The sequence below is a fragment of the Thunnus albacares genome, chromosome 22, assembly GCF_914725855.1.
Source record: "Thunnus albacares chromosome 22, fThuAlb1.1, whole genome shotgun sequence".
Classification (NCBI taxonomy): Eukaryota; Metazoa; Chordata; class Actinopteri; order Scombriformes; family Scombridae; genus Thunnus; species Thunnus albacares.
In genome coordinates, this window is record NC_058127.1 from 13,301,425 (window position 1) to 13,326,112 (window position 24,688).

The 24,688-nt window shown below is 38.7% G+C and overlaps 1 long non-coding RNA gene across 1 annotated transcript in view; it reads right to left on the bottom strand.

The window, feature by feature from the left end:
• Positions 1 to 393: 393 nt before the first annotated feature.
• LOC122974405 overlaps positions 394 to 24,688 on the bottom strand; it is a 149,434-nt gene continuing 125,139 nt past the window's right edge. Inside the window, exon 2 of the long non-coding RNA XR_006400384.1 lies at positions 394 to 608. This is a non-coding gene — a long non-coding RNA (uncharacterized LOC122974405). The remainder of the gene's footprint in view (positions 609 to 24,688) is intronic.

Sequence of the window (24,688 nt, forward strand, 5' to 3'; positions counted from 1 at the left end):
CATGTTCAATTTTAGAAGCGATTTGTCCCAATTGCTATCTCTCCATTTCCTTCTCATTTCATTCTCTTATGTCACTGTGATCAAAGGCGTTCACCTTAGTTTCCTTGTTGCAGGGGAAAGGACAGGTATTTACACTGACGCTCACCATAAGGTTCCCCTGACAGGCTTATATCATCATAAACAAACATGTGGAAGAAGCAAAGTGCAAGGAGCAATATCGGACAATATTTCTGGTGTTGTTCTGAATCCTAATAATATTGGAAGTTTATTTATGGGATGGAGGCAAAGCAGGGAAAGGATATGTCTGATATGTCTGTATGATATATCTGGCTGTGAAATTATTAAGAGAAGAGTTCTGAGGTCGACTCAAGAAAGAAAGAAAGACAAAACGAGTCTTTGTTTGATATGTTTAGTGATCATACATTCAGACAAAAGGTCAGCGCATACAGTATATACAGTCCATCGACCCAGAGGCCGAACCTTTGGCTTCATTCAGTCATGTGAAAGGGCCTGAACTGTGATTAGAGATTTCTTGTTGAAACGTGTCTCTTAAGGCACAGCTGAAAGGGCAACGGGGCTCTTCTGGTCAACGGTTGCAGGCCAAGCTTCTGGAACAAATGAAATGTGAATGAATAAAAGAGTTTCTGTCTGGAATAAAATCTCTGAAGCAGTATCAAATGCTCTGTTGCAAATTGGGAAACCAAGAGGTACAAGAAGATATCCTAAGAGTACAAAGAGAGACAGAAATAGGGCAAAAGAGGAAAAGCAGATACAAAAGAGAGACAACTGTCTGAATGAGAAACTGAGATGCTGTTGTACAGATGTATAAAGTAATTTCAGTCAATTCTTGGTGACCTTGTTACTGATGTATTTCCTTATTCTTTGGGACATGCTCACGCTCTCTTAAATACACAGCATGACAAGCAGAACTGCACCAACTGCAGTTCTACTTTGCTGCACGTTGTCTAAACATTAACAAACCTGACGTGGTCACAGTCATAGCCGTGCCCTCTGTAACTGACCTTCTTAAAGAACAGTCGCTTCAAATTACATTTGCTATTGTTTGATTTGCATTTTTGTCATCGCTGCATAACCGCAAACAATTTTCCGTTTTTGTCTACTATCCACCTGTCTATCATCCACCCATCCATTCATCCATACAAGATTATATTAAGCAACTAGCAAGACTGTAAATCCACCCCAGTTCCATGCATACCCTGATGTGAAGTTTCTTTTAAAGCAAATCATTCTTTCTTATCTTTCCATTTTGCGCCAATACTGTATTTAAACAATGAGAGAAACCCATTATAGAAGAAACAATATCTTCATGGACAGAAGCTTCAATAGAACCCGATACACTGTGGCACATGAGGTGGTTCAATTGAAAGAAACAAACTTTCTTGGCAGAAAACTTCTCACTAACAAGGTCTTACCTCCTACAGCCATGAATGGCACATACTGTAGATAAAAGGTAATATGAGGTTATACGTTTTTCGAATTTCCCTTTAATAAACCCAATCCAATATGTTTAGAGCTGAAATTGACCATGAAGAGCACAATGTCACTTGAAGGGAGCACTTCGGTGCCTCCATGTCTCCCATTTCAATTACTTTTGACATATTCCACAATAAAATTCTTACTTGGCTGGCATTCTTTTCCAACTCTTGTTGGTTAAATACTGAAAATTAATATTTTCGTATCATACTAAATAATAATTAAATATGCAACATGAAAGCCTTCATTTTTGTAGCTGGGTAAATGTATGTTTTGGTCTCAGTGCAGTGACAACAGAATATCTCATCATAAAGCCAGAATCTCACTTTCTGCAGCAAGATTCAAGTGTGAAAAACATCCACTGAGAATCGATCGAGCGTCACTGGAGGAGTGTCTGGCCAACCAGGGAACAATGAGGACCGGTTTGATGTTGACATGACTCTCTGCCCTCACATAACTGCCAAGCCTCATAAACATCTGTTTAAACCAGGTGTTATAGATTTTGAAATAATGCATGATTTTGCAACTATAGTACAAAGCCTCTTTTACATCTCAGAAACTGATTCTGGCAGACAATAATGAAGAAATTGGAAGTGGCAAAATTATTTTCAAGTTTCAAAATGAAAAGCAAAGAGTAATCACCAGAGAGTGGTGCGTTTGTGCTGTCAGGTAAAAGAAGAGTTCATTCTGATGTCTGAGTGATGTGAAATTTTCAGCTGCTTTTGCAAGGCTATTCTGGTGTTTCTGTATTTCTGCTTAGTATAATTGCACCAACTCAATACCTCAAACCATGTCTATTGGAAATAAACATTTTATTCTGACTTGTTGCTACAAAAAAGAAACTTAAGTCAGACAGGCGGACAGATAACAGTGAGTGGAAACTCAATTTGTGTCGTCTCCTTTGAAAGTCCAGCAAAAGCTCATGCGGCGATAAGGTATTTTTGTCCCTGACCATTACCGATGTATAAATTTACCTCCCCCCAATGACTAAGACTTTGTTGATGCTCTCACTGGGAACATCAACAACAGATGAGGAGAGGAACAGATGCACATACTCACACTGACTCGCACTCATTTACCTACGCCGATAATAATTGCAATGCAAACAAGACGAAAAGCAAACATTGGCAGGAGAGAAAAGGCAAACAGTGGCATGTGCAAGGAATTAATTGCTTATATGACTGCAACAGCCAACATACAGAGTAGGTAGGGGGGCTCATATTTTTATTATTTCCGGCACTGTGTGGCTTTATAGGAAAAAAAATAAACCTGATCTGAAACAACACTAAAAACAATAACTGATTTGAAATGAATTTAAGACATTTAGAGCACAGGGATCATCTGTTCTGGACTGTTCAGCCCATCCACTAGTAGGGGAATTTGCTCTCACTGTGTTAACAACAAGGTGATTTTTCCATCATGTATACCCCGTAGTTAGTCCATGCAAAGATTGTCAGTGCTCTGGCCCACCTGTACTGATATGTTGACTCCATCTTTGCAGTTTATGGAACAGGAGACAAAAGGACAGATGACTTAAGAGTCAATCCTGCCAAGCTGTTAGTGACAACTGGCTGATTCATTATTTTCAAGTATTCTGTGCATTTTGAAAGTACGTTTGTGCAAGACTGTGTATCACACCCATGTGCACTGCAAATATGCATGTGTGTCCTCATGCACTCATAAAATTTGAAAAAAAATGGGGACCCATTCATCAAAACATTGCTCCATAGTGCTACTAGTGGTCAAAAGCACCACTGGGTATAATGACTTGGTACATAGTGTAATGGCAATTCTGCAAACATTTCTCTTCATTAGTTCCACTTTACAGATCTCACTACTACTAATCATGGCTATAATCATATAACAACTGGTTTAATGTATGCAGTTGGGTGATCTCATGAAGCCAACATAAACAGCACACACACTAGTTTCCTCAAACATATGTTCCAATAATAAACATATTGAGCAGGGAAACTTTTTTTTTTTCAATTTCAATGCAAATACAAATACAATGCAGCAAAGCACCAACTAGAAGAAACACCTAATGGAAATTTTTTCTTTCCAAAGAAAAAAAAAAAAAAAGGTGCTGAAAAATTTCCTGACACATGAAGTTAAGCTATTTATTCCTCAGTACAAACAACTGAGCTAAATCATAAGAACCTTCCAATTCCAATTAAATATTTTTGTGCATTATGTCCATTGGGTAAACCTGTCCATTTGAATAATAAATTATTTTAAAAAAGGCTCAACTGTATGACAGTTCTCATTAGTGACCATATGAACTTACATTAACCACATGTGGAAAGCAATTAGGGCCTTGTCATGAGACAACAGGCTCGAAGACCAGCTGGTTGCATTGATAAGCAGAAAATCAGGTAACAATTTCCAATTATATCCACAGAATGCTGCAATATGTGTTTGCAAACTAATAATTAGCCTTTTATGGGTTTGTATTATCTACTATAGGCAGTCAGCATTTAATGCAAAGAAAACTGACTGTTTAAAGACACAATATATTGTGAGACTGTTGAAGTCTGTACTGTTTTTGCAGTTTGACTTAGAGGGACATGCAGATAGTACATAATTGGCAGGGTTATCTCTGTTTTTGTCTCACTGTGGTCTTGGAAAAAAAGAGAAACCCTAAAATGCCCAGAGAAACAAATGGTGTTGGCACTAAGCTATGTGATCCACTGAAGCATGTCTTGGCAGATATATTAGTTGCACCTTTGCCTAATTTATTATTTGTTTGCCTCACTTTTGTCCACTGAGGCTAGCACCTAATTGGAAATAGACACCTAATGAAAAACTGATGAGAAAAGCTTCAGCCCAAGACATGACAAAAACACTGCAGAATACTTCTTCTTGGCCTCATGCAAACTAGCCACTTGAAATAAAAAAGGAAAAAACAACAACAGCAACAGCAAGAAAATATTGTGAGTTAACTGGTCATATCACTTGGCCCAATTAATTCAGTCAGTTTTTAATTTGTCAGTTATTACTGCAGTGATTCTGATGAATATCATTTTAAATAGTAATTAAACATGTTGGAAAATATGCTATTTACATTCTTGCTGATAGTGAATGAGAAGATTGATAGCACTCATGCAGGGATGCACAATAATATCGGCACATCATCGGTATTGTCTGATAAAGGCTTTAAAATGAAATATCGGCATTAGCCCGAATTGAACATTTCTGCCGATATGACAGGCCGATTTGTTGCCTTCTCCTCTGCCGCCTGGCTGTGGTTCCCGCCACGGACTGTTTCATCCTGACAGTCCCAGTGCTTCCTCCGCAGGCTCTACTTCACTCAGCTGCCCGACAGATCCGCTGCTTCTTCCCACTTTAACCTGAATATTAAACCGGGGGTCGGTGTTCCGGTTGGATCTGCACTGAGAGCTGGGGTTAGCTGAGAGACTAGCGGAGGCTAGCTGGCTGTGCTTCCCTCTGGCCATGCGGCAGCTAATGCCCCGCTAGCCTCAGAGCTAACCCCGGCTCTCCGTGTGGATCCAACTGGAGCACCAAGCCCTGACGCACCGGGACTGTCAGGGTGAAACAGTCCTGGAGGAGCTGCTGTGTTCAGCTGCACAGATAGGAAACACTGAAGCTGACAAGATGTACTCCTCTGTTTGAAAAAACTTCTTTTTGGTTTATAATAGTGGTTGAGAACTAGCGTATTAGGTGCAATACCACTTCTGCTTCAGCATGTGGACCAGAGATTAAATCCGACCCATTAATCCTGTCTGTATAATAAACTCAAAGAAAACTCTACTCCTTGTCACACTTGGCAGGTTCATTAAAGTTTTAATGCTGAGCTCCAGTCTTGCTTTGAGAACTCCAGTCTTCATAAGTTCTTCCTTCATATATTGTCTTTCTTGATCATACTTAGTACAATCTATGATTACATGTGTAATAGTCTCCTCAGCCAGGTGAAAAAAAATGTGTGCATATATCGGTATCGGCATCAGCAATCGGCAAAAATGAGATGGAAAATATCTGCATATCGGATATTGGCAAAAAATCCAATATCGCCATCCCTACACTCATGCTTTTATGGTAAACATGATACAGCCAACAGTTAGCTTGGCTTAGCACAAAGACTGGAAACAGAGGAAAATAGCTAGCATGGCTGCCGATTATAGCACCTCTAATGCTCACTATTAACACATATTGTATCTTGTTTGTTTAGTCCATATAAAAATAGAAGTGTAAGTGGTTCACAGTCAGTACTCGACAAGACTCAACAAGACAAACTTTTTTGTACAGATTAAACCAACAAGATATAACATGTTAATTAGTAAGCTTTAGAGTTGCTGGTAGGTGGACTTTATTACCTTTTAGACAGAGCTCGCTAGCTGTCCAACCCCCCCATCCCACCCCCGTCTCTATTATTAAGTTAATCATCTGCTTGTGCTAGCTTAATATTTATAGTACAATCATGAAATCTTCTCACTCTCAAGACAGCAAATACTCATATTTCCCTAAATAACAAACTATTCCTTTACACTCAACTTAAATCTAATTCTAATATTAATCCTAAAACTAACTCTTGTCCACAAAACAGCCCTTTAAAGAAGCAATGACCGACCAACATGTCAAAATGTCCTAACTCTCAAGATCTAAAACTCATATAGTTCCTCACAAAGATAGAAGTACAGGAGCACACACACTAGTATACACACTCACTGCCCTGTAACCAAAAACCACAACACAAACATTCTGCCCCCCCCCCCACCCCCCTCTTTTTCTTTTCTTTTTTGACGCCCCCAAGAAGGAAAGAAATAAAGAGGCAGAATGTGTAACATGAGTTGACACGCCATTCCTTCCAGCCACTCTTGGGTAGGTTTTTTCCTCTTTTACCAGAGTGCACTAATGAGTAGAAAACAAGCATTTGTTTGTTGACATGGCTGCTCTGTGGCTGTCTGAAGAATCTTGATCGGAGTGTTGTGAAGGAATCACCAGTGACTCCAGGGGCCTCGTCTCCACCAGTGAGCTGGCCATTTTGACACCTCCGCAGCCCTGCTTACACTACAACCATTACTCCCCCACTGCCACAACTGCCTGAGTAGAAACACTGTGACACGCTCTTGACCCAATTTCACGTTCTAATTCTGTAATGGGTTTCAGCCTAATTTAAGCAAGCTGGTACATATAATTACAAGAAAACAGAGTGTTACTTAATTGGAGTTCTTTCTTGAGGCATAGAGGCAGACAATGTTTTCTGACTAGTGTGGGAGATGAATGTTACAACACTTGTGGAACACACTCTAAGTTGAAGATTTCATTTCGAATATGCTCCCAAACAACATGAAAAAGGATGAATGTAGAATATACATGCACAGCACAGTGTAGAAAGTTGCAGAAAACATTTTGTGTTACTGTTGACATGAGATTCTTAGTCAAATAACATTTGTTCAAGGCTGCACCAATCAATATTGTGACAAACCCATTGAAAATGAATTTGTCTCAACTCTGCGGAGCATTTTAGCATCTTTCAGCTCATTATTTTGGTTTTTATGGCCCCAAAACTTAACTGTTTCAGCTCAGCTTTTATCAACCTCATTACCAATACAAGCAGGCAGCTGTTTTCAGTGAAAAAGCTCTGATAAACCCACTGTACACCTGCCCAGAACCAATGGCAGACAGATAGTTATTGAATAACTGGTGAACATAGTGCAGCATTTAGCAGCTAAAGGGCCTGATATTTCCCTCGAGAGTTGGTGAAAATCAAAACAGACCTAAAGGGAGATTGAATATTGGACTTTTATTTGTCATGTTATGGGAAACACAGGTCCAACTGAATGCTAATGTTGATTTGTTTCTCCTGGTTGTGGACAGTAAATAGACTACTCTTTGCAAACATGTTAGCTAAAACAACTAATGCCATTTTATGCCAAACATGTGTTTTTACCTTGTTGAGTTCTGCTCCCCAAGTGGCCAAAATAAAAACAAAACTGCTTTACAATATTAATGTCAATTTGTTTTGCTTACAGCCTCATGAAAAAAAAAACACATTTGTGTAAGACAGAATACTTAAAATGTTTTTGAGTCTGATCAGTAAAGTATTCCAACACAAAAGAAGCAAAATGCGAATTCACTGAGAATACATCTCCAACAGACCTATATGTTCAGCAGTGGTGTCCTTTGATCCATGTTATGTAACATTAATATTACTAACATTACTTCTTATCCAATATTGCTTGGTCATCTTTCTTGAAGTAATTACATTTTGATTAGTTTATATAATACATTACTTCTCCATTGATCCCCCCGAGCAGGGATTTGGACATGGACTGGACAAAATATATGAAAGACCAGACAGCAGAAAAAAAATGTTATGAAACATGCCTGGTTATCATCATGGTCACCATCATAATTTTTAAAAAAATAATTTCTATTTATTCTGCTTCATAAGTATTGAAGATCTGCAGTACTATATTGCAGCCAACAGGAATAAGAAGCCATAAAAGTGCTATGAATGGAATCCTAACAGCCACTTGGCTTGCATGCCAGTAACTGGACTTGATCCATTTACTCAAAATCTAATCAGATAACTGCCTTGAAAATATAATAAATATCCAAAAGGTTGAAATATGTGTGCTTCTGGATCATGGTTTGCATAATGCAATCTTAAATATTTTAAATGGACTGATAAAAAAGAAAGTAGTGAAAAAGCTTAAGTAGTGCATTGCTAACCAAGTACCCCTGTTTAAAGGTGTCAGTCAATCTTTTTAGATACAAGCTAAACAAATCTATAACAAACACTAAAGCCTTTTGAAACAGTAAGTTACATTATACAAATCACCATGACACATCCCATTCCTTAATTAATGTTTGACATAGTGTTGATACTGTATCTCCCCACCAGTCAAAGTTGCCTACTTCTGCTGTAAAACAGTGTGTGGACTGTCCATCTATTAATTAGTCTCCCGCTGTGCTATATCACCATGTGATGCATGCAGGAGGAAGTGTGCACATGCTGGTTTCATGAATATTGTAATTTGTTTAAAAAAGGACAAGAAATTTAAATTTTTAAGTGAGATTCTGTATTTTTAATGCTTGTATTTCATTATAACCCAACACTGCAAGTAACAGATGTATCACAGTAAACATTTACACTTTCTTTTACTGTACACGCTGTATACACTCTCCACACAGTCATTACTTGAACCATACTGTATATATCCACCTCATTTATGCCACAGTGCAGGCTACGGATCAGAAGCTTCCCACAGCTTAACGTGCCTGCTGCTGTCAGAAAGTAGATGTCTGCCGTTTGACCCCAGGATTCTTTTAGACCGTCGCAGTGGCACACCAATCTGTCAAAACAGTTTCCCCTTCCCCCATCACACAAACATCAGCCTCACCCCCACCCACCCCCGCTCCCAGAACTCCACACAGGCTATAAAGACACCAGACAGTTTCTCAGGTTAGAAGCTGAAAATCAGAAACACTTGGAACAGCATGAGAGAAAGGCAATGGGCTCAATAATGGACAGGAAATTGGTTATGTGTGGCAAAATGAGCAACATTTTATTCAAGAGATCTTGATGCAGCACGCTTGGAACTCAGGTGTATGTATGTCTGAGGGTAGAAAAGGGTTATACTGAATAAGCCAACTTGATGTTTTGGCATGTATTCGGACTACATTTTTGCCAAAGTCTTATGTAACTCAATGATAGAAATACTAAGTCACAAACCACAGAATGTAAGCAGTGTAAACAATCACCACACTATCTTGCGTATTCACTACCAGGCGCATTAGAATGAGAGTAACAGTGCGAATATGAAACCAAGTAAATTATTTAGTGGCAAAGATATACGCATTTCCTCCTTTCTTTTGTTTATGATAAACCATTCTAATGTGAGCGCATATCAGTAAGGAAGCTAACCCATTGGAGTAAACATACATTTATTTGGAATTTATTGCGGCTGCAGGCATAGATATACTGGATGATACGTTTCACATGGAAAACCAACTGCTCTAACTATTAGACAAATGCACCGGAGCTCAATATAGCAAATACACAATCTCTCCGAAACGTCTATTTCCCGTGTGAGCAGTTTGCTGCAGCTCCCCATACAATCACTGCCAGTTTGCAAACTATCACATTCTTCTGGTTTGTATCATCATAATCATCAAAATGGAATAACAAAAACAACAACTGCTATAGGGCATTTTCACCCCCGTAAAATAATTGAAAAACAGTGTGGCGCATTTGTCTGTGTTATGACCGCAGCTGGGCCGTAACACAGCATTTCTTTTGTTACATCATTAAGGGCATGTTTTCTGAGTCAGTGCTGACTAATTTGAATAACAGGGTGCCTTAGTTAATCTTTCCTGTTTTTTGGAAAATAGTGTCTGAACTTTGTTTGAATCTTTCATGCAGCCAATTAGTGATATAGTAATGAGGTCTGTCATTTTTGTTGCCTTTCTCCTGGGAACATTAAATACAGGGAAATATTCTGTGAAACACAAGTAAAGTAAAGTATCGATGCAGCATGACTTCTAAATATGTTGCCTACTAAGACGTTAAGGTCAATTCTGTCTCTTTTGATTTCAACCTAGCAGAGTGGGAAAAGATGCTATGCATATTGCAATTGAATAAATATATGCCGGTTACTTAAGGATCTCAAAAATATGTTTTATTGATAATAAATAAAAGTATACATTAGCCCACACTCTTGAAAAACTACAGCCAAAATCTGTTTTGAATGTACTGTGTTTCAGTCTCAGCAGCTCTTGAGACACCATTAAAATGGCACCATTTACATTTGTCATTTCAAGTGTATTATATCCAAATAAAAGCAATTTTGTTTACACTTATATGCATCTCAATTAATGGATCACAGGTCTGATAGCAATTAATCTTGGCTTTCTGTTTCTGACCTCTACCAACTCCCGAGGGAACTGTCTGACTCTGTAGCTGCTAAATGCTCCACTTTGTTCACCAGCTAGTCTCTCAGTGTGTCTGTTAGCTGTTTGGTGCTGAGTAGGTAGTGTACAGCGGGTTTTTAAAGCTGACTGTGGTCAAAAATTACACTAAACTACAAGCTGAAACTCACTATGAAGCTCCGTAAAGCTGAGAGGAGCTGCAGAGTCGCTGATAATTCTCTGTAGGTTCATCACTAAGAACAATGCCTCTCAAATTACACACTGTCATATTGTTATTATGGAAAATGGCTATTATAACTGCTTTAAGATCATAATCAAAATAATTGTCTTGGTTATCCATGTGTGTCTTCATCGTTTCATGACAGAATAAAAGCAAATGATACATTAAATGAGAGGACTGTACTCATTCTATAAAGCACACACTATAGACATGACATATGAAGGAGAGAAAAATAACAGTTTGGTTTTTGAGAGAACCTGGCACGGAACAAGAGACACATCAAAAACAAAGTTCTGCATTTGGGATGAATCTCGATGAGCCCTTCCCGGATAAAGCAATCAAACTGTTAATGCCCCACTTTGGTGGCAGTGCATTGTCCTGTTGTGGGCGGGCAAATGGGAAACAGAGTGCCTAAATGGATCAATAGCGATCTCCGCCTCATCATCAAATGGCAAGATTGGGATTTCTAGCTCTGGACTGCATTCACCAATCATAGCCTCTTTTATTAGCTCATCAAATTGCATTGTGCATCACAATCAGTCTATTTGTGCTACTAGACAAATAACAAGCCCAGCTCTGATGAACATTTGCAGGCAGGGAGACACCAATGTCATTTTAGCTGTATCCTGAAACATATAACACTTGAATCTCAGCAAATGCATAATTCTATATTTTGTGAACCTGTTAATCATAGCTAATGATCAGAGGTGGAACAAACAGCAGATTGTGGAAAGGAAAAATTACCAGCTAAATTGTGTTTTACTGACCCTGCTGCTCTCATTTTTCTATTTCTAATATCTTTCTTTGCCATCAAGATTGCTTTTCTTCCTGCTCTTTGGAGGATTGGGAACTTTGCCGGGAAAGCTGCCAACTCTCTGGAACTGATCATTCAATCTCCTACAACTCTTCTGCATCTCATAAGCCCTGCTTCCTGTCTGCCCCTCTCTGAAGGCAAGGGACCCTTCTCTATTATTTCCTCATCTGATCTCCCCTGATGCACTCCCGGTGCTCATCGCGGCTCAACCCCTCTTCTGTTAATCCTGCCTTTTATCTGGCGCTGGGGGACCTTTCAGCCTATGGTTCACTTATGATATCAATCAGTTGCGCAGCTACCAACATGGCCTTACACACACATACACACATGCAGGTGATCCCATGAGCTTTCCGCTGTTCCCAGATCATCACAAAGGCAAGCAATACCTTCAGAGAAGAACACTATCAGCTTTGACTTTTAAATTATCAGGATCTGGATGTACTGGAGTACACAGTGACATTACCTAAGGTCATTTCTGGTTTATATCTGTTAGCAGTACAAGGAGCCAATGGTAATACTGTTGAGAAGGCCTTCTGAAGACTCAACAAATTCAGACTTTTATAAATAGAAAAGCTGCAGGTTGTGTTTCTTGGTGGCATCACAGACTCAAGCCTGTTGGGATTGTTTATGCTCACAAATAATTCAATATTCACCATATTGAATATTCTCTGAGATCACTGGCATAACATGGACTTCTATTTGGGGTGGATCTTCACTTCAAATAAAGTATTTGTCATTTTGCAGTCAGTCACTCTGGAGTTTGCAGTGTGTCTCTGGATGGTATTTTCTTTTTATTGTTATTCCTACAGTACCACTGGCAAACAAAGCATTAGTGTGTGGCCATTTAAAATTCTCTTTCCCCTGCAAGAGCTACAAAACAGTGCAGTTGCTAGCATTTTAAAGCGTAAGCCCCAACATGGCTATGAAAGCTTGTCCTGTCATGTTTCATCAGGGCATTGTCTAACTGGTAAAGGCTAACAAGGGTGAATGCTGGGAGCATACAGAGCCATAACCCAACCCTCCCCCCTTAGCATGCTTCTGAGCCCCTTCCTACCACAGCCTTCACATGGCATGAATGTCATGTTGATAGTGGCTGGAATTGAAAGGTTTATCCTGTAGACAGTGGGAAGACAGGCAGTATAAAATATGAGTTGAGAGTGAGTGGTTTAGAGGATGGAGAGCAGTTTGGATAAAGCAGTAGAAGACAAGTACTGTATGCCAGAGTCATAGAAAGGATACCTTAAACCTCCAAAGGCATAATAATGGGTTAATTCCAAAGTTTACTGCAAATTAAAGCTTCACTAATGAATACTAAGTTACCCTCAGCTCTATTGTAACATCTTTTATCTTTTATTGATCTAGTTTTATGATCCACAACTTTGAGAAAGCTCTGATAAATCCACTGTATACTACCAGTACCAAAAAGTACTGTAAGTACCAAAAAGTTAGCAAGTAGCTGGTGAACATTTAGCAGCTAACAAGCTGGATATTTTACCTCTGCAGTTGATGGAGACCAAAACAAGACTAAAAGAAGAGCGAATATTGGACTTAATGGGAGTGCCACGACGCTCAGTTCTGGGGCCACTATTGTTCCATTTATACATCAATTAATAATCTCCCATTCATTTGTGAAGATGTGGATATTCAGATGTATGCTGATGACACAGTTGTATACACTTGTGCGAGGGATGCTGAACAAGTGGCCATCAAGCTATTATTAACACTTCATAAAGTTGCTAAGAGACTGAGTGACTCATGTCTTACCTTGAATATAAAGAAAGCAGTGATGATGTAGTTTGTTAATAAACAAAAACAAACTGTGTATCCCCAGCTTAGTGTTAATGGACAAATATCAAAAACTTAATGAGGTTAAATATTTAGGTATGATTTTAAAAAAGACATTAAAAAGATGAGTAAAAATTTGAAATATAACATCCTTAAATTTAGACATATTAGGAACTCATTAACAATAGAAGCATTGAAAATATTTTTGCATGCTATGATTTTTTCATATCTGATTTTTTCATATACAACCTCTGAAGTTTTGAAAATCTCATTTTGTTTTCAGAAGTTCGATTGATATTGGTATTGGTATTGGTAAGGTAATTCACAATGCTGCTCCTCCACCATTGAGGAGCTTTTTTCAGCTCTGCTCTGAGCAAATAAAAAGGAACTCTTGATGTGCTCTAAACTCAAATTTAAACATCCCTCTGCTTTTTCATTTACGGCCATCAAACATTGGAATGTGCTTCCAGCTGAGCTTAAAACTTGCACAGACTTTGATTGTTTTTCTCATGGTGCAAAAAAAATGGATATTGAGCCATCAGTCATGTCAACATTAATTTGACTGTGATTCAGATTTTTGATTGCAATGAATTGTAATTTTATAGTTGTACTGGATGAATGTGCTGGTATTTATATGTTGATGTGTGCTTGTAGATTTTTCTGTATAATTGTTAGTGTGATAGAGACTATGTAATGATGTTGCATGTAAATGAATATTCTATAGTGTCTGGTGATTGTTCTGTGTGTGCTTGCCCAGGGACTGCAGATGGAAATTAACTAATCTGGCTAAATCTGACATAAATCCTTTCTTCTCACTTAGAGATAAATGTTTTTTTTGTGTATGGTCCTTTTTTAAATAAAGATTTAAAAAATCTCTCAAGCTTTGATGAAGACAACATTAAGAGGAAAATCATAGTCTTTCAATAATACCCACACTGTAGTCCTTCAACCACTGCTCCAGTGCACACAGAATCAAACCTAAGAGCATCAAGCAGACAGTTCTGTACAAAGGGATGCTAATTCCTCTGGACTACATTCAGATACACCGTATCCCCTATGTGCATGCCTGGCACTGCCCATTAGCAAACCCCGGCTCCAAACAGAGGACAATACAGCCGGGCAAAGCTGAGATCTATTTGCTGCTCGGATTTAAGAGAGGACCTAAACAACTCCACTTTTGGCACAGACTGAAAACGCAGCCACAGGCTTGTGATAAAAGATTAATTGCATAAAAATGGTGTTTCAGTCAATTGGCGAGAACACAACAGCATGTGGGAGATGGGGGATTATAAGGTTAGAAAAATGTTACTGGAAAAGCCCAGCACATTGACCAGCCCCTATAGTTTAGGCCAACTTGGACTCACCTTCAAAGACTTGGCCTCCTTCCTAACAACGATACTAAGCTGGTTTGTGGTGTGTTTTTAGCTCTTTTTTTCACTTTTATTATATATTTGCCCAACCAGTTCGTAACTGACTCACTTTCTTCTAAGCTTTAAAGTTACACGAACAAGCATTTTCAAAGTGTTTTTTTTTTCTAATTTTTAGGCATCCCATTATGATGGATAAATACAATCTATCTAGGTTTGTTTAGCTGCTTGTGAAACTGATATGTGTTACTTATCCATCTATGCTAATGTTTCTAACACTGTTTTAAAGCTACACATCGTTAATTAGGAAACTGGGGTGAATTTAGAGGGAGAGGAAGACATTAGTTTTGGAGGGAAATCCAGAAAGGTCAGCCATTTTCTTTCGGTCAGTATGTCCTAATGAAGACAATCTCCCGCTGGTGCAGAGAGGAGTTGGGAATAGTGAAGACCATAATTATCTAGCACCCTCCGGTAAACACATGAGTTCATTATATCCAAATATCAAGTTGTAATAGCTGGAATTCAGAGGAACACTTTTCAGTGTTGGACTTGATTTGATGTCTACACTGCTGTTACAGACATAGTACACAGTTGTTACAGACATAGTTTACTGATTAGACAAGGTAAGGTAATCTCCCTAACATACAGATATTTCACCAAATTACAGACATAACCTGATTTCAGTGTGTTTTTCTTTCTTTGTACTGCTTTAAAATCTATAGCTTCTCTGGGAGGCGTCACATTCTGAATTGGTTTCTCACTTCTCTTCAGAGCAGCTGTCAGCATATATTGACAGAAGACAATGTAACACATTTCTATATTGCACACACTCTTTTGGCAGGAAAGAATGATGCCTGTGAACGTGACTATTTTCAAGCACATTGTCCTTGCAGTAACAGCTGGTATGAACATGTGTTGATTGATATGCTGCACCCAGGTAAAGTTAACTTCATTGTTATTGTTTTTCACATGAAAGCGATTGGTGTAGTGTAGTGCAGCAGTTAAGGCATTGTGGAGATTAATATGCACACTTAAAACAAGGTTTAGTTTTTCTTTCTGTGCCAGTCGCAGAAATATGGTTTTACTTGCTTGAGAAGAAACTTTTTTTTTCTTTCATTTTCATATTGTAGCGGTTTTTTCAAACATATTTGCAAACTCAAGGTAATGTTTTCTCCCATTGTGAATAAAGGAGAGGAAGAGTCGTATTTTGGCTAATGTGTTCTGAGTCTACCATCTGAAACAGGCAGAAATGAGGTGCGACAGTACATTCAGATTATGGTTTAATCCTGTGCTGTATGTTCTTTTTCCTCTGTGGTCCCGCAACCAAGCAGAAAGAAAATAAAAATCAACAACTGTTACAATTTTGTGCAATTTGAAAAGCCACTCACCCCACTCCCACGTCCCTCCCTAACTCTGTGCTGACACGTAGTAAACTTTCCTGACATACATCTGACACAAAGTATGCTTAGCATTAAAAATTGCACACCTCTGCACCTCTGCTCTTAAGGACACACAGCTTCAAACACATTCATCCTCACAAGACACACACACACATACACACACACAATTACACACCCCAACCTTTTGATGTGGTGAAACCAAGAGGCAGCTGTTAATTAAAAATTTGAAAGGATAATGTTGGTTTGAATGTATGTCTGTTAGACTTACAAAAGGCAACTAATTAAAATTTGAAATGAATCCTACTGCCCCTCTTTTCACGTCGCCTCATCCTGCAGAGAAATGAAGGAGATCGAAATTAAAGCAATAACACAAGCAGCGCTGTATTTCAAAGTCAATGAGCTGAAGTGGTGAGTGGTATCTTCCTCGCCTGCAGTGCAAGAGTTCAGCATGCGCTGATCAAGGCAGAGGGGTGCTCACAAGGGGCCCGCCATGTTGTAAAATAGGTGACTCTTCACATTTCCCCGAGAAACTTGCATTATCAGAGACCCTGTCATACTCTTTTCACTCAACAGACAGTTTGCTGTTCTGTGACTTTTAAGAGCTTTGGCTGTGTAATTGCCAAACAGTTTCAATGCCTCAAGGAGGGCTTTGACACATTCTATTCGAACAAAGCTTATCACTTTAACATTTAAAATTTACCATTGACTGCTTATAAAGTTTGAAGTCAAGATTGCTCTCTGAAATGAAGCAATATTTGAGTTCATTACTTTATGCAGCTCTGTAACTTTGAAATTAGAATCCCCTATTCCATCTAGAGATATCAAAAGATGTTTCTCAGACTCTCTAAATGCCACTTATTATTGATTTCTGTAATGTTGAACTAATTTTCTATTGTGTAAATAATTGTATTAAAACTATATTTTTTGTCTGTACTTGTATTCTGTATATATTTGTGGGCAAGTCTAACTGTATACATATCACCTTTTTATACATTAAAATATTTTTTTTGTCTTTAAAGTACCTGAAAACTTGGTTTAAGAGGTTTTATCATGGTATCTCCATACAACTGCCTTACTGTATTAAGATTCAAAGATTACATTAGATTGTGTATTAAATTCTGATAAATGAATAACATTTTAAAAGTGTGTGTTCATGTAAGACCACATTATCACAGTTAGGACCTTTAAAATGATGGATATTATACAGTAAAATAATAAAATGTTTATGAGTAATAATAGCACCCAAGGATTTACTGGAGTTAAAAAGTTTCCAGCATGGTGAATTTGAAAGTTTGTTTTCACAGCCGCATCCATGACATTTAAATAAAAACTGACAACTGTATTTCTCCATTGTCACACACTAACACTAACTTAAAAAAACAACACTTAGCCTTGCTATTCTTTCTCCTTCCAGTTGCTTCTTTATAAGGAAGTAGATGTTCCACAGAGTCGAAAGCTGATGCTACTCCTCATATTTACAAATCCGATTCATTGAATCAATATTGAACACTGCGGGTGCTGCTAAGAGCCCCATTTACTGTAAACATCTCATTTCCTCCGGATCTGAGCACTTGGAATTGGCGTTCCGTGAGTCTGAGCTTGTCACTAGCTTTGCAGTTCAAGCCCATCCACGGCGCCTAATACCTCAGCTCTGTCAATGGACCATTCAGATGTATTTATGTTGCTTGAGCAGGTGTCATTTACTCTGAGCAGATTGTGTTTAGAGGATGCGGATATTGTGAGATTGCACGACTGGGTCATGTCTGTGGATGCAAATGAGAATAAGGTGGATGTGATTTGTCTTTCTTGCATTATGACTCACAAAAAAGATCTAGAAATAGATTGCGCTTAGAGGACAGAGATATTGACAACATTGGGGCATAGTTTATTGTTGATTTATTAAGCAGCACAAGATGAACACTGACTGAAATGGAAATGCATCCCCCTGACACACACACACAGACCACTAGTACCCTTATATTGAAAATTTCTATTTCATCTTTAGATGAAAACAGGGGGAAAAAGATAAAACAATACAAGAGACCAGAGATATCTGAGTGTTACTGATATCTTTTGGATCGTTTAGAACGCTTTCAGTATAGTCAACCTTACAGTCAGGAAAAAGAATAAGTAATCCAAAGATATAAGGATGTCAAAGAACTCAACCCAGTTTTTTATGGCCGTACACAAACCCATTAAATACAATACAGTATTCCATAAAGCAAACAGATTGTCGTTGTCCTAGAGAAAAACTGCAATCAAATGACATCACGGGCTAGGACTGTATCATCTGTTTGTTTTTTTGCAGTACTACTATCTACTACTGTTTCTCAGTGACATAACAAATATGTTGTGAGAAACTCTTTGATGTAAGCAGGTATGGGGGTTTTGGTGGATAGCATTGCTGTAATTTAGTACTGTGGCAATTGGAAATAAACAGCAGGGAGTCCATGGTAATTATATTATTTTCAAAACCACTGTTCTGATTCTTGCTGATTCCTGCTCTATGTTACATATTGTCAGTGTATTTACACTAGTTCCGTTTAGATTTAATTAGATTCCTCTGCTTTATGTCTCCCTGTCATTTATTTGAAGACACTATGTCTATATACAGTTTTCCACCCACATAAAATATACATTCAGAACAGTTTGCATGAATTTATATTGAGTTTTGACCAAGCAGCAACATCCAGGGCTGAAAAATGAAGCCAGTGCGGAAGTGCCAAAAACTGCAGTTCCTCGAGTGGCCACTTGAGGCTGGCTCCAAAAGCAAGTCAACTCCCATAGACCCCCATGTTAAAATGCCCTACTTTACAGCAGAAATAAACATGTTTACAGCCAGGTACAAAAACCAGCTTTGGTCTCTATAGCTAATTTCCCCTTTCATGACAACTGTACAGGGGGTGAATTTTTATATAACTCACCCATTTAAATTTTATTAAAGCTTAAAGTTATGGCATAACCCCACATTCACAGAGTATAGCCATAGCCATCGCTATTTCAGTGTATTTTCAGTTCATGAAAGTTAATTATAACATTTTGGTCGCCTAAAAAAGTTTTGTTCAGCCTTTGGTTGTACTAAAAGACCCTCAAAGGAGTCAGATGTTCAGTTTTTTCCAGTAAGTGCATTTTGTTTTAATGGTTTTAAGCCTGTTTTTCTGTCACTAGCAAAAATTAGCATTATCACAGTTAACTATAGACTATAATTGCACAGTGCTAACCAAGCTAGCAGCTAGCATTAGGGTCAGCTCCACCTTCTCGTCCAAATATGGTCACTTCTGGCTCCAAAAATCCAAGATGGTGATGGTCAAAATGCCACCGAGGCTTCAAAACAGGAGTCCACAAACCAATGGGTGACGTCACAGTGGCTATATTCATTATTTTTTACAGTCTATGGGTTTGACAGAATTTTGACTGGGGAGTTAGGTAAAACAAAAAAAGTATAAGCTGGTAGTAACTCACTATACGGGGTATTTTGTCTTTCTCTTTATACCATGTCATCTCATCATAGTGCCATGCACCTCACATTCACCTTGCTTGTTTCTTGTTAAAACTAGCCCAAGGCAGCCAGCCAGTTCACACACTTTCATGAGCTCTTTGTGCAGTGTGTCCTTTGTGATATAATAGCTGCAAGATGGTCAATTTAAATACAATATTTGGATTTTTTCATTCACAGTCCATTTTGTAACTGCTTATTTGTATGAGGCAAACACGTTATGGAATTACATAAACTGTGTGTTTAAAGGCTGGCAGATTTCCTTCAAAGATAACCTGTATTTAGTCTCATGGCACCATACCACAGAGCATAATTAAAGCCTAATCAGCACTTACATAGATGTGGAATTAGATTTTTTTGTTGCTTCAAGCTTTCTGCATTCTGTCTTTATCATTCAACCTCCTTGAGCGCCCAGATCTGTAGCTCCAGGTCACACTCCCAGTAATTAATGGGGACCAATAACTCAATACTGCAGCTGGAGCGCAGGGGGGCTGTATAGAAACTTCAGATTACAGACACATTGATTTCTCCGAGGACACCGAGGTCCATCCACATGGGCCGTGGGGTTGGTGTTGCCATAGTTACAAGTACCATTTGCAAAAGATGTCTTTAATTGCTTGATTAGTCTTTGAAAGGGCAGTGATAACAGCATGATGTAGCATTATGAACACATGACTTGCCTGCCAAGAACACCAGTGATATTCAAAGTCAAGCTATATCAGTACTAATCTCCAACTTGAGGCCGTTGGCAGGCTACCAATTTACTTGCCATGTATGTTTGTCACGTTTGTCACGTCATGCATGTATGAATGTTCAGTGAACCAATTTTCTGCAAGAATGTAGAATTATGTGTGTGTGTGTGTGTGTGTGCACAGGGTGTGTGTGTGTGTTGGTTGTGTATGAAAAGTAGGACTTTGTAGCTGCTGTACCGTATGTAGGGGAATGGATATGCCTATTCCATATCTCCATAAGTTTGGAGATTCTGGTTTTGTACTCATTTTATATGATTCAGCCTTTCTTTTATCACTATTCAAATATATCAATACATTTTTTGAAATATTTATTGCCATCCTTTAAAAATTCAATTTAAATTCAATTCAAATTCAGTCAATGTTGCTCCTAAATTGGCATAACAGTCAGTCAGTTTGAATGTCTTCTTTGACTTTTTTCTTTCCCCTGCCCTAATCAGCACCCTCTCTATGTTCCACAACCTCCTGAAATACAACATTTTTAACATTTTGAACAAATGTTTTACCATCCTCTGCAAATGATGTTTGTCAACTAAATATTAATAATGCTTGGCCCTTGAATTGAAGTGAAATACTGTATGTACATATAAAACCCCCATATGTAGAATTTGAAAATCTCTGACTTTAACACCTCCTAGTGGTAGTATCTTTTATACAGTAAAAATACTGTAGCAAACAGCAAAGCATATCTAGTCTCAGGAATCTAATCTAGGGATGGTGAGGTAAAAGTACCAAAACCAAACACATATACAGCACCAATTAAAGATTGTCTTTTTTTTTCTACAAACAAAAACATATACAATCAGTGTAATTTGAAGTTTGAGAGATCACTAAAAGAAATTTGGAAACCTTCTTTAAACAATACACATAGTGGCTTTCACAAAAAGTGGAATGCACATATCTATTTGACTATATATAATTTGAAAGAAAAGAAATATATGGAAAAATGAAAACCATTCTCACTAACTAAGTTATCTCTTATGCGCCATTACTTTAAGATGAGGGCACCACTTTCTGGTTTTACCACTATTACTAATGGTTACAACATCGCCAACAAATACTGTAACTAGTATTGTTTTCATATGGCACTGTGAATGCAATACAATATCCTGCCTTCATTAGAAGTTTCAGACCCCACTTAAAGATAATAACTGTACCATTGTCCATCCATTGCTATTACATTATGTGCAGTTTTACTAAAGTTCTGCCTTTTAAAAATGATTTTGACCACTGACACCCCAAAGAAATCAGAACATGTATGAAGAATGAATAAACGGGTGAATAAAGTCTGAGAGACAGAAACAATATGTGTTTTTGGTTGTAATTCTTTTTCAGTTACACAGAATTGCAACATATGGTTCATTGTTCAGTTTGATAGAATCCAAGCCAAACATGGTGTAAGGTAATTTTACTAAATTTTAATTACTAATACTTTATACTAGTATTTCAGAAAGTTTGTTTATATCATAATACTGTTTGCTGTGATATTTTTGGCCATAATAATTCAGCATAAATGTCAGATAATTTAGAGTCACTGTAATGTTTTTCTCCCTTCAAAGATCTAAACAGACCACGCTTTTCATATACATTCGAAAATGTGTCTCGACCGAGAGACTGAGAATATAGTGGTTGCTGATCATGCAGGTTCTGTTGCATTACACTAACAGAGGCATGTGCGGATGCTCCCGAATCCCTTCCATCTTGACCGCTTTCAATAAATGACCTTCTTGCTGTAGCTCCTATACATCCCAGCGTTTGTCGAGAACAATGACGACGAGTCAGAGGGGAATAGGGGCTCCATTCAGCTGAGTGAATGCATCCCCACTGAGCTTTTGGCTGTGGAGACACAGCAAACCTGAAGTGGCTATAGCTCTACTGTAAATCATAATGCCTCCCAGTGCTCTCTGCCTCCCTCTATTGTGTCGGCTCTGTTCGCTCTGCTACCCATGTGTCAGAATGGCTCACGTCCCCGGCATGCAACATCTCTCCCCTGGCTGCTGCCTCTTCCTGTGAGCCTCACGTAGCTGTCTGTTTCGCTTCCTCTAACACCCCGCATCGCCTACTCCCCTCTTTCACTTTGTCTTTAGTTATCAGCCTCTCTCTCCCTCCTGCATCTCTCTTTTTTTCCCTCCTCTCTAGCCCTCTGCTCTCTTCCCATCTCCACCTCCACCTCCTAGTGATTTTCTGCCTGCTGAATATGCAGGGCAGAGTGACACGCCATTGTAATAATGTCTCATCACGCTGCACTGTCTGTCCAGACTTAAAATGAGACCAAAGAGCAGAGAGAGAGTCAGGGCTTAAACAGGAGAGAATAAAACCTGGGATGGATCGTTATGTGCAAGGAGCTGATCGATTGATTTTGAGTTGCAGATGCATCTCATACTATAGCCATTCTTGCAAAAGAAAGACAAAAATAAAAAGCAATGAATTTCACAAACAGTTTTGTGTATTTTTATACTATAATGAAGTAAAAATGAAATTCTTGTGTACTTATCTCCAGTCACATGGCACAAAAACAACATATCTGTCACAGTTTTTTCATGTTATTTACCCAGGACATTGCATATCCACTGTCACAGTCCCCCAAGTTTCTCTTTGCATCTCTCTCCCAGGAGATGACAACATGTTCCACACTGTCCTCTTTTGGAAGATTAGAAAACTGCACGCTCTGAGCAGAGCATTAAATCCCACGACAGTGTTGAAAGGAAGAAAATGAATACAAGAGAGATGGACAGAGCGATAGACAGAAAAACGGCAGATACGCCTTGCTCTCTCTGCCTTATAGATTCCCGAGAATATGTGTGAGCAGATAAACCGCACTGCAATGTCAGCATGTTTATTTGACTTCGACTATCAACATCAAATCAATTTTTCAGAATGCACTTTTCTCTCCCTCTCTGGCACGCGCGCACACACACACACACGCACGCACACACACACACAGGATATAAAAAGAATTGTTTGTGTATGTCTGCAGTCAGCACTAAACAGATGGGTTTTTGTAGCCTGGATTTCAACACTGTGACTGTCTCTGGTTCTGTAACTATAACAGACTGCTCCACAATATTGTTGCTCTGAATACACCCCTGCTGTCTTCTCCTCATTTTGTGTGTATATTTGACCATTTGTGGTCAAACACTCACAAGTGAATGCAACTGATAATCAGTGTCAGTAGCGATCACAGCAAAGGCTTCCTTTCAGGGCCGGTCTCTACCTTGCATCAAAGCCGCAAGCACTCTCTCTTGTCAGCTTGATAAATGGCTCTGCGGGGAATAAAAAAGTCACATCTGAAACAATTTCACCAGCTGCACCTAACGCACTGCACCTATACAGTATTGAGGTTTAGAGAAAACACACTTGTTGAAAGGAGTCAGTGTTGCATAAGACTGTTTGTTTGGTTAAGGCATTTTACATATTCTCACACCTGAATCATAATACTCTAAACTGTGCGAATATTAGGCAAGCATCTAAAACATCTGTTGTAGAAAAGCTGAACCTACAGTAGAGGTGAACCAATAAGCCAAAATAAACAAACCCGTGTGCAATCATTACATTGCCCAGCATGTTCCATGTCCATGTGCCCCTAGCTGGTAATAACCTTTAGCTAATTACTATTTTTCCCGCATCTTAATATCAGTTCATAAAGCAATGCAGCGCTAATTAGGGGAAAGAGAGTGAGATGATATCCAATTAGGGGCCCGTCTCTCGTCTCAAAACAAGTGAGCCGACCCAGTTCATCTTCACCTTGCATGCCCCACAGCTACATGGACGGAGGGCGAGTTTCTTTGAAAGGAGAGCCAGTGTTCCCTGATGGTTTACACTATTAGCCGGTAAAAACATGTCAGCCAAAACAAAGTCATGGTAATGATGAGGACAATACCGACGGGGGGATCAGCGGATGTTTTCTTTTGCAGACCTAGGCAGAGGTCTCACTTTTGGATGCTGAAAATCTAGCAAAGGCACTTGCTAGGCAAAGCAGCAGAAAAGCTTTTCAGTGAAAAGCTTGGATTTGCAAAAACTTAAATTGGAGGGAGAAACTTTCCCCACCTCAAAATAACAACACACACTTTACAGATTAATGTGGAACTCAACCAGCATACAAATGACCTTGTGGTCTTTCGGTTTGAAAAGACTCACTTCACTGACAATCCCACCCAGTTCTTGTCTTTTAGCATCCTTATACCAGACGAATTACTTCAAATAATAAGCACACTTTTATTAATATCTACTGAATCAATGCTGTGTACATTTAGTCAGAGAAAGAAAACAAAAAAATCAATCACTATATTTGCGGTTATTCATGAACTCATGGAGCAGAAAGGAAAATATTCATCAGGTTCCTCTGCAATACCTGCAAGCCATGCAAGAATAGCCTGGCCTGCTGGTCATTTCCTTTTATAGTAGAGACTGGTGGGCGCAAAACAGGCCCTTTACAGACTAGAATCAGATTAGTGTCATGGGGCCAGCT